The following is a 12,491-nucleotide window of genomic DNA, read 5'->3' on the forward strand; positions in this document are numbered from 1 at the left end:
TGCAAAAAAACTTGCGTGCGGGTGTTTGCTGTTACAAAAACACTGAAAAAGAATATTCATGGAAGGACATCATGAAGGAAGCCACTGCTGTCCAAAAAACAAACAAACAGTGTGGCCTATTTCAAGTTTGCCCAAAATCACATGGATGTTCCAGAATGCTTCTGGGAAAATATTATATGGCCAGATGAGACAAAAGTGGAACATTGCAAAGCAAAACAAAAACCTCATCCCGACTGTGAAGCATGGTGAAGGGAGCAATATAGTCTGTGGCTGCTTTGCTGCCTTAGGGTCTGGACACCTTGCGATGAGGCTGTGACATGACCTGAAGAGAACTGTGCATGCAAGGCATTCCAGAAGTATTGATGAACTGAAGCACATTTACAGAGAGGAACGGTCCAAAATTCCTCCTCAATGTTATATGCGAATACAGGAAACTTTTGGTGGAAGTGATTGCTGCTATAGATTATTAAATTCAAGTGTTTTGGCTCTGATTTTGAAGTGGAAACCGTGATTTCAGTCAGAGGCAGAGACCGCTCGTGGGAAAAAAAAAGTAGCATGTCCCTTCTTGCCCCGGTTCCTCCTGAAGGAATTTTGAGGCAGATTTTTTCTGAACAGGGCCCAACTGTTTGCGTGTTATTAGTTTATATAGATTTTGTTTGTTTATAATTGTGACTTAGATAACAATCAAAAAACATTTTCATTAGTAATTAATTTAGAAATCCAGGTTATTCCAAGGGCTTATTTCTTCTTGTAATTGTAGTTCATACTAGAGGTATCTATGATATGTTTTTTTCTGTACATTTTTTTTCCATGTATACAATATAACAATGTAAATATTTGTGATACAGAAGCAACATACGTTTTACTTGCATGATATACAATATTACCATATATGTGAAAATGTGCCTATTTATTGAATTACAAACATAGCAGTGTCAAAAATAAAATACAAATAAACATCTACTGAGAAAGTAAGCATTCAGTAAATTGAAATAATTTTTGTTGGATAGTGGAGGTTTTCTAAGCAGCAGGAGAGCCGGAAAGCTGGGATTATTCTTTTGATCTTTCAAGAGCTTGATTTGTATAGGTATCTTTTTCCAATTTGACTTTTGTTCAAATACGGTTGAACTGCTGCCTGACTGTCTAACTCAGACAGTTTACTTTGTTATGATGTTAAAATCTGGCAGAAAGATCCAAGCAGCAGAAGTGCTGTTAAAAGTGTTAAGGAATATGTGACAACCTGTTGAGCAATAAAAAGTGACTCTAAATTTCTCTGGATGTCGAACTATAGATTCATCTAAACTATAATTTTGTAGATGATAATAAGAATCTTGTATGATTAACCAAAGATGGGACACAATCTGAAACAAAATCACAACAAATTACATGGTACTCATCACGGCTTGACTTAAAGTGAATTTCCATCTTTTAAAACAATGGCATTTTTAGCTCCAACATCCTGTGCTGAACCATTGTTTTATATTTTTTTTAAAGCTTGCGGGACACCATTTTTCTGATTCAGAGCTTTAAATCCACTGTAAAGACATATGAGTTGAATAGTAATATGCTAGCTGTCTGCAGCCACCACTTGGGATAGCTTTAGAGTTTACTGCATACTGTTTAATTATTAGGTTTATGCATAAACAGTAAAAAGTAAGCTCCTCCTACTGGTGGCTGTAGATAGTTAGAAATTCATCACCTGGTTCAATCTCAATATGGGAAATTTGGAGCTCCGTATCAGAAAAACAGAACCTCACACGCTATTAAGATATATTAAGACATTAATCACCAAAGAATTTTGGGCATATTTACAATAGTGTTCAAGGATGGAAATTCACTTTAAAGAGCTTCAAAATTATATGAACAAAAAATATTCTTATTATGTGTCACAGGATTTACATTAAAATTGCTAACTTTTTTAACAACTTTTGCTGATCCATAAATATATCTGAAATAAAACAACTTAGTAATTGACTTACTGTTACAATGTAGTTGTTTTATCCATGCAAATTCTATGTGATGTTACTACCACTAGTGTCTCCCTTCCTGTAATCTGCTGTCCACCTCCTGTTGTCAAGCATTGGGCTGACCCTGGTTACAGAGCAGAATTTCTGGGATGCAAAAGGTGTGGATGTGTCTGTTCACTGCCTGACTATAACAGTCTATGGAGAGAGGAGAGGGAGCAGACAGAGAGTGTGACTCAGCAACACATGCTGCATGTAAGTCTATGGAGAGGTGAGCAGGGGTAGGAAGTAGGAACAGTGAGAAAAACCCAGAGTCGCCTCTAGTAAGATGTAAATCTCACCCCAGTGCTGAATTCTGCTCATTACTGCTGTATAATCTCCTCCATGTTGCTGTAGCTTCTAAATATCTGTAATACATAGAGATAGGGGAGCAGGATTCTACTCCACTATGTGTTCAGTAAATAAAAGACATGATAGCATTTAGACTTAGAAATTAGAGATAGAGCTTGCAGAGGGGAAAACTGCTAAATAGTGCCACATACCTCTATAGTGATTATTATAGATTAGTTATTATATGTACATTTAGGGATAGTGAATAGGTTGAATGCTATAAGCTTCCATGGCAGACAAGCATGGAGCTAATATGGCTGACAATAAGAAGCTAAATATTAAATTGCCCATATCAAAGTATTATACTTACCTTATCAATTTTACTCCAGTCTTCTCCCCCTTCCCACCGCCTCTCCTGTTATCCCTCCATGCACGTTGACGTAATGGCCATAGTAACGACGCTTCAGGTGACAGTCACGACACTATGTACGGAACACCACTGCTGCTGTTAATGTGAGGGGCTTGATCTGCTGCTAATCTTGGGGCTTTATCAGACCATAGTTTGTCCATTGCTACACAAAAAGATGCACACATTTTATTTTGGATTCGAGCTGCAACATATGTTACAATATAAAGTAAGGACTTGTTGTATTCTTGGACACTGTTGTTAAAAATGATTTGTGGTTCTATAATGAAGTGGTTTTCTCTATGTGTAGATTTGAATATCTCAGTTTCATGTTCAATCACACCTGAAAAATTACGACTAGCATATTTTTTTTGGACTCTTGTACATCAATTATATAACAATCTTGATTTTCTTTCAAAACACTAAACAGATTTTAGATTGTGCAAACCTGTTCCATAAGAGTAATTTTGCTGAGAACCTCAGAAACTGCTGGGAAACATATTATGGACATCCAGCATTTGTTGATATATGTTCTAGAGCAAATTCATTTGAGCTGCATTTCCTGTATAGCTTAGCCTATTCTGATCAAATTTTCCAATAGAAGAAATGTCATGAATTCATATAAAGGAGGGAAAATAATTATCTTGCATTGTTTCTTTCTCATTCCAAGGATACAAACAGCTGTTCCTGGAAGTATCAATAGCGCCTGATTATTTTGGGTTGTACGAGTGATAGAAAAGTAACACAAATGACAGATGAAGGAAAAGGGATCACACAGTTAATAACGTGGATTCTGTTGCCTAGGGTATACAATATAATTCATGTTCTATGAATCTTTTTTTTTATAATAATCACTTTAATAATCACACAACATATACTATATGGCCAAAAATATGTGGACACCTGACTATCACACCTACATTCCAAATATGTAATAGGACACCTTTTGTGTCTATAACAGCCTTTATTCCTCTGGAAAAGTTTTTGGAGTGTGTCCGTGGGAATTTGTGCCCATTTAGCCAAATCTCTATATTCTTTTCTTAACTAACCTTAAAGGTGTTTTTCGAGTTATTAAAAAAATTGTCCACGGTAGGAGGGATGAAAAAAAAAAAGACCCATTGCTCAACTCACTGATCCCTGTCGTTCCAGCGCCGCCGCTCCGTTCCCTTCCACCACTGTGTTTTGGCATAGCTGCAGCGATGACGTGTCCATCTACACACGTGATCACTGCAGTCAATCACTGGTCTCAGCGCTCCTGTGCCATATACCCACTGAGACTAGTGATTGGCTGCAGCGATCACGAGGGTAGATGGGCACGTCATCGCTGCAGCTATGTCAAAACAGCAGCGGGTAGGAACAGAGCAGCGGTGCTGGAACGATGGGGATGCATAAGTTGAGCAATGGCTCTTTTTTTTTTGCATCTCTCATACCGTGGCCAATTTTTTTAATAACTCAGAAAACCCCTTTAACATATACAGTTACCTCTCTATGTAGACATGTTTCCTATACCAGTAAGATAAATCACTGTGACCTAATGTTTCTACATTAAAACCTAACTTTGCTGGTAAGCTTAAAATTCTGACAGAACTGGTGGACACTCGTGACTTTCTTTATTGGGGCTCTGCAAGGTCCAAAAAAGGTTTTCATTCTTTGATCCAGCTGTGTTTTTATTTTGTTGTAGGCAAGGAAAGACAATCATAGGTGGCCATAGTTGATTACCAGCTCTTCAGTGTGAGGTTCCTGCCTAACAAATGCACATGTACCAGCCTCCTGTATCCCCTAAGTAAAACATGAGGGAGTGGAATTAGAGGGGATTGAAGAGTTATACTCTTTTTTTTTTTTTTAACTCAGTTTATTGAAGGAGGCATATAAACACATTAGCATAGTAAACTGCCGGACCCCTGCACAGCGGACATGTCCAGGAATAATACAAAAATTGAAACGTGTTCACACTGAGTAAATGACAAGACACATAACAACAGGAAAAATAAAAATACATCTCTTTTATCAAAGTACCAAACAGTGACATGTATTCTCCAGTAGTAGAGTAAACTCCCCAAAAAGAGATCAAGGGAGACAGCATATCAGTCAATCAAAAACATATGTACATTAAATAAACTAGTACAGTAATTAGAGATGAGCGAACCGGGACAACCGAACCCGGTTTCGGTCCGAACATCAGGAAAAGTTCGGTTCGCAGCGAATCCGAACTTCACCGGGTTCGGCCGAACCCGTTTTGACCGAACCCTGTCAAAAATATTATACAAATCGGCAGCCACTTGTCTCTATCAATCACTGATGCTCTTACCATTACGTAGCTCTCAGTCTGTTACCTCTCCTCCACTCCTGTCCTCAATAACACCTTCACATGATTGGCAAGTCACAACCCCGAACAAGATCCGCACGCTCATCTCCTGAAATACTCTGTGCTGCCGTGAACTCTGCTCTTACCATTACGTGGTAACTTGCCAATCATGTGAGGGTGTTATTGAGGACAGGAGTGGAGGAGAGGTAACAGACTGAGAGCTACGTAATGGTAAGAGCAGAGTTCACAGCAGCACTGAATCTGCACGCTCATCTCCTGAAATACTCTGTGCTGCCTTAAACTCTGTGGACAGGTCAGGATCCTGTTTCTTTTAAATGCTGCACTGTAGCGCAGCCTTATATAGTGGATGGAGCGGGTTCCCCAGCAGCATTTAAAAGAAACAGGATCCTGACCTGTCCACAGAGTTTAAGGCAGCGCAGCACAGAGTATTTCAGGAGAGGATCGTGTGATTGGCTGCAGAGGCCGGTGCAGCCTGTGATTGGCTGCAGAGGCCGCTGCAGCCTGTGATTGGCTGCAGAGGCGGTCACGTGGGATGAAGCGTCATCCCTGGAGGCCGGCCTTCTGACGTCATCCTGACGTGCGTGACCGCCACTACAGCCTGTGATTGGCTGCAGCGGCGACATGGATGAAACGTCATCGCTGGAGGCCGGACAGGAGGAATGTAAGTATGAACGTATTTATTTTTTTTCTTTATTACATTAAAATTGTATTTACCGCGCGCCGAGCATGTACTGTCAAGGTTGCTGAAAGAGTTAGTGCAGCCCATTAACTCTTTCAGCACCCTGGACAGTACCATGCTCGGCGCACGGAAATTACAGGTTCGGTCAGAACTAGTTCGGTCCGAATCGAACTTTTTCGTGAAATTCGGCGAACTAGCCGAACCGAACTTTTCATAAGTTCGCTCATCTCTAACAGTAATCAGACACCCCTTATAAAAAAAGGTGTTCAGCCACCTTCCCACATGTCTTGCATGGGTCAATGCAACATATCAGTCCTCAAGGATTGATCACTCCAATAGCCGCTGACAGTTCCGGGCCAGAATAAGACGTAAGGTCAGAATTACACCAACAATCCCTTACCCAGTTAAATTTTTCAGGTCGATTCCTATGAATATAAATAAGACGTTCATGAGGTATAACTGTATTCACTAATTGAATCCACATAGATCTGGTAGAGGGACGAACATCCATCCATCTAAGTGAAATTGCCTTCCGAGCCATAAACATAGTCTCTCTAAGGCACGTACGGAGGTGTGGTGACGCCAATTACTCCTCAAACAGCCCAAACAGACATATACCCGGTTCCACTAACACTAGAACGTCCAGTACCTTTGTAAGCAGAGAGGTAGCGTCAATCCAAAAGTCATGAATGTCTGGACAGTCCCATATCATATGCTGGAATCCTGCAGGACTAAAGGTAAAGGAATATCTATGACATTGGGGGCTAGACCGTCTACCCATTTTATGGAGTCGAATTGGTGTGAGATAACTTTGATGTATTATATACAACTGTATAAGTTTATTGTTAATAGCAGGGGAAACAAATCTATGGGATTCCAGAAGGCTTAATCTTGATTCCTCGTCCATGGAGGGAATCAGCTCCTGCCATCTATCCAATGCCGGAAAATCTGCCTTATTTGCTTTGGCATGAATAAGAAAGGAGTAGATCGAAGAAATTAAACCCCCAGGTCCCTGAGATCGAATAATACCTATAAGAGGATAGGAGGAGATATCAATTACTCTGCCACTAAATTGAACCTGTATCGAGTGCCGTAATTGCAAATATTTATAAAAAGCATGTCTCGGAACTTTATAAGTCTCTTCCATCTGGGTAAAAGAGAATAGAAGATTGTTATCATATATATCCCCAATATTATTAATGCCTAGAGTGGACCAGAAAACATCATCCTGTGAGGAACTCATCTGACCTATAGTATCATTATCCCACAGGGGAGTCTCAGCCATTATCTGTCCTTGCCACGATATCTTCAACGCAGCTTCCCAGGCCTTTCTCACCACTTTATGGATCGGTAAGGAATGCCTGCCAAGTGGTATAAAAGGATCAAGCATAGGCCACAACTTAGTCAACCCCATATAATTTGCCAAACATTTCTCCAAACCCACTGGTTCTTCATGTGACACCCAGGCACCCAGATATTTAAGTTGACCAGCCAGATAGTATACATATAGATCCGTAAGAGCCATACTCGCCAGATCTTTAGGCCTTTGCAGTTTGGCCAATTGCAACTTGGATCTGGAAGATCCCCATATAAATGCAATAATTTGAGAATCCATAGCTTTGAAGAATGTCAAGGGAATATTAACAAATACATGCTGCAAAACATATAAACACTTAGGTTGGCCCACCATCTTAATAAGATTTATGCGACCCGCTACCGAAAGGGGCAAAGCCGACCATACTTTAAATTTATGTTTGAAGACATTAATCAAAGGGTCAACATTCAACCGTATCATATCAGAGTCTAATCTAGAGACATGAATACCCAGATATTTAAAGCTAGATACAACTTTCAGACCGCACACCATCGAGCCTTCCATGAAGCTCCTGAGTGGGGAGAAGTACATCAGATATGACTTATCCCAGTTAATGCGTAAACCAGAATAGTCTCCAAACAGATCAATAATTGACATTGCTCTCTCCAATGACGCATCTGGATATGACATGTACAATAGCATATCGTCCGCATATAAGGCTATACGTTCTTCTCCAGAACTTAGGTTCGTGCCACGAAATAACTCATCCTGTCTCATCAAAATAGCAAGGGGCTCCACAGCAATAGCAAACAATAATGGCGATATCGGGCATCCCTGCCTGGTGCTCCTCGCCAAAGTGAAGTATGGAGAAAGTTGCCCATTCAAAGAAATGGCCACTCTAGGATGCTGATATAGAAGGCCAATCCATTGTATAAATAAGGCCCAAATCCAAATTTGTAAAGAATATGAAGTAAATATGGCCATTCTATAGAATCAAAGGCCTTAGCCGCATCCAAAGAGGCCAAGGCCCAGTCCTCAGCCTGTCTTGATGCAATCTGGGAAACAATTTGGGTCCTACGTAAGTTATCCGATGTACTTCTCCCTTTAATAAATCCCGTCTGATTAGGATGTATGATAGATGACATAATATCATTCAGCCTATTGGCCAACACCTTTGTCAGTATTTTATAGTCAACATTAAGTAATGCTATTGGTCTATAGGAAGTGCAATCCAAGGGATCCTTATCTGGCTTTAATATAACTACGATGATAGCGTCAGAAAACGAGTCTGGTAAGGACTTTGCAAGGAGAGATGCTTGATACGTCTTAAGTAATTCAGGAACCAACTGGTCCTGATATTTCAAATATACCTCTAATGGTATGCCATCCGGACCCGAGGCCTTCCCCTTGGACATGGCCGACATCGCCTCAGCTATCTCCTCCACAGTAATAGGACTATCCACTTTAAGACGTTGATCATCCATTATATTAGGGCAGTCTACTTGGTCACAATAACTAAACAAATCTAGAAACATATAAATCTTTATAAAAGTTAGAAAACTCCAATAGTATATCAGACGTAGAAGTCAGAACCGAACCCTCAAGATTTTTGAGTTTCAATATGGCTGGAGACGCATTATTCTGATGGATAATATGTGCTAGCATACTACTAGATTGGTTACCCTGTTCAAAATACTTCTGATTATTGAAAAACTTTCTACGCTTACTTTTCTCAGTGAGATAAAGCAAATACTGTCTACCAGCATGTAACCAAGCAAATCTATTATCATCTGATGGGTCAGAAATATAGGTAGCCTCTAATATTTTACAGGACGCAGCTAAGTTGTTCTCTTTTTTAACCGATTCTCGCTTAATGTAAGAAATAGAGGACTGGAGACATCCCCTAAGGTATGCTTTTTGTGCATCCCAATAGGCAGAATGGTTAAGCGCTAACGAGTTTTCCCTAGCATAGAGCTGTAACTGATCCGGTATACGATCCTGATGGATAAACTGTGTTAACCAATAAGAATGCATCTTTCTACTCAAAGCTCGGTTCCCCCCCTGATCTACCCTCATGCGTATCAAAATGGGCGAGTGATCAGAGAACGTACGGGGTAAATATTCAGCAGATTGAAAGGCTAAACAGGTCTGCACATTCCCTCAGTTGTAATCTATGCGAGACAATGTGTTCCTCCCAGGGGTATAGCAGGTAAACTCCCGGACCCCGGGCCACAAATGTCTCCAGATGTCATGCCATCCCACCTCCTCTAAGAATAACAATAGGGGAGAAGGCCTGAGCACTAACTGAGATTCAGTTACTGTCTCCATCCTGAATTTATCAAGTATAGGATTAGCTAAAGTGTTAAAATCTCCCATACAAATAACTTTAGCTGAAGGATAAGCTGACGCGAAGCCAGCCGCTTCATATAGAACTGCTAGGGACTGTGTGGGTGGTGTATACACACACAATAGAACATAAGGTTGACACTCGATCCACGCATGAATAAAAATAAAACGACCGTCCGGGTCTTTCTTCACGGCCCCAGGCTCCCATCTAAGGGACCTATGAATAAGAAGGGAAACTCCTCTGGAATAGGAGGAATAAGTGGCATGTGCTGACCACTGTATCCATGATCTTCTAAGAAAACAAACCGTATCAGCCAACAAATGCGTCTCCTGTAGACAAATCACCTGTGGCCCACTCACACGGATTTGGAAAAAAACTTGAGTACGTTTACGTGAGTCTCCCAACCCCCCCACATTCCACGATAGTACACTCAGGGATACCATACACTGTCAGATAAAAGACAAAAAGAAAACAAAAGAAACAATAAACACACCCAAAACGTAAAGGAAGGGTGTTGCGAAAAAAAATGTTTTAGATCAATTTGCTTTTAGTGTTTTATTAAAAAATGTTTTATTTCTTTGTGTGTTTGTGTTTTACTTTTTTTTTTTTCAAACTTTTTCTTCCCTATGCGGGCTGCCTTTTTTTTTTCATCTCTGTATGTGTCGATTAACAACACATACAGAGATGGAATACGGCACATACATCCCCATAGAGAATGCGAACGGGAGCCGGTCGAGCGACATACGGCGCCATTTTCTTGTGGACCGGAAGCTGCGGCCGGACAGTAAGATGACTACTTCCGGTCGCGGCTTCCGGACATGTGTTCTGAAGCAAGCACTAGGAGCGGAGGGAGCAGACGGAGCGTACGGAGCGGAGGGAGCGGCGGCGGCAGGAGCAGGTAAGTTATGTCTGTGTATATTCGTGTTTTAGTGTGTGATTACCACTGTATGTAAGCCTACTACACTGAGTATTCGCTCAAAAAATGGCGGCACACAGTGTAGGAGGCGCTTGAACATTCAATCCCCTCCGTTCTCCTGGCACTAGCCAGGATAAGGGAGGGGGGATTCTGTGAGCTCACTAGAGCATGTGTGTTTACACCAAATTTGCAGCATAAAGCAATGTGGTTGCTTTACCACATGCCAATGCTGCAATTTTGGGAATTGCTCCCTCTAGTGACCAGCACAGGGAAATGTTATAAATAATCTAATTTATAATATTTCCTGACTTGTGAAAAAATGAAAAAAAATTATAACAATGTCTAATCATGTATACACTAACTGTTTAACTAAAAAAAAAAATTCTAGCGACACATTCCCTTTAAGAATCTCCTCAGAAACCAGATGCAATGGCAATCTGAAGCAAATCCAACTGTATAGAATGTCACGGGGGTAGTCTGTGATAAATGAGCAACTATTCACAGACTATTGCCCCGTCCAATCAGCGTCTCCTAAACTGTACAGAACAAGTAAGTACAATAGGTCAGAGAAATACCCTTAATTACGTATACTCAATGTGTAATGTCACACCATCCCCAGTATTATAATGTAGGCGACCAGCAATAGACAATATATGGTTTCTATAGGTGTCAATGCAATAAAGTCAAATATCGTCCATTACAAAAACAAGGATGCAATCAGCATATCCATCTGCTAGTACCCCCAATTCTCACACCACCTCTCCATCAAATGTCAAGGAGATAGGGTAGGCATGGTAAAAATCTGTCCTAATCACGTATAATTTCTCCCAACATCAAACACAGCAATACATATTTGTATATATAGATATAGACCAGGCACTGCAAGAACAATACTCATCTCCGGCAGTCCGACTGTAAATCCCTTGCCAGGATCCATAAACAATGATGCAGTGAATAATCTCGATCTTCATGGCGCTGTCACATTTCGACTATTCAGCCAATCTTCGGCCTCCGCCGGTGTGTTGAAAAAAAGAGACCTCTCCTGATAAACGACCCGAAGTCTTGCAGGGAAGACCATGGAATATGGAATTTGAAGATCTCTCAGTCGCTTCTTAATTCCCAAAAACGTGGCACGGGCTTTCTGGAGCAAAGCGGAAAAATCCGGAAAAAGCATAATCGAAGCCGTGTTGTAGGTGATTTGGCCTTTTTGGCGCGCAGCTCTCAAGATGGCGTCTCTATCCTTACTGCTAAGTAGTTTAACCAGCATGGGCCGCGGTGCAGCACCCGGCAGGGGGGGGGCGAGAAGGGACCCGATGAGCTCTTTCAACAGCATAGGCCGTAGACAATTTAGCATCGGGTAAAGTATCTTTGAGCCACTGCTCCATAAAGGAACTGGGATCCGTTCCTTCAGTACGCTCCGGTAAACCCAATACACGTACATTGTTCCGACGTAGTCGGTTTTCAAGATCATCAGATCTTTGTGACCATATTTCAGCCACCTTCTCTAGGACCCCGATCTGTCTTGCAACAGGGGCATTAACATCCTCAATCTGAGAGATGCGAGTTTCCGTATCTCGCACTCTATCTCGGAGTTTGTGAATATCTTGGCGCATCAAGCCAATATCAATCTTTACTTCCTCAATTCTAGTCGTTAGTGATGTAGTCGACTCCCTTATAGCCGTCAGGAGTTGTGCTGTAACCTCCTTCAGTGTAGGCTCCTTCTCCCCATCCCCCTCACCTCCACTCTGCTCATGCCGCACCTCAGGGACCTCAGCACCATGTTGGCCTCCCGGTCGTGCAAACTCCCGGAGCTTGTATGCAGCAGTCAAATGGCGAGTTTTACTCATGTTAAGGGCTCCTCGGTTCCTCCGTCTGGTATACCTGGTCCAGGAAATCTTTACGGCAGTATAACAGCAGGATTAAAGTTGAAGACGCTGACTCAGGTACGGAGCGACTACTCGTGGCGGAAGCTAGCCACGCCCCCCGAGTTATACTCTTTTAACCACAAAATCAATGACAAATTAAAAAAAAATGTAAAACAATATTTGCATTCATTTTTATGATACAGTTAAAGCTATTAAGTAGAGATAAGCAAAGTCTGGAAAATTATCTGTTTGCAGATCTACAAATTTCCTACTGTGGAAGTCTAAAACATGGACCGATTAAGAAAATTTGTCTGTTGGGAAATTGCAGTCCAATGCAAACCTA

Source organism: Rhinoderma darwinii, chromosome 5 (genome assembly GCF_050947455.1).
Source record: "Rhinoderma darwinii isolate aRhiDar2 chromosome 5, aRhiDar2.hap1, whole genome shotgun sequence".
NCBI classification, from domain to species: Eukaryota; Metazoa; Chordata; class Amphibia; order Anura; family Rhinodermatidae; genus Rhinoderma; species Rhinoderma darwinii.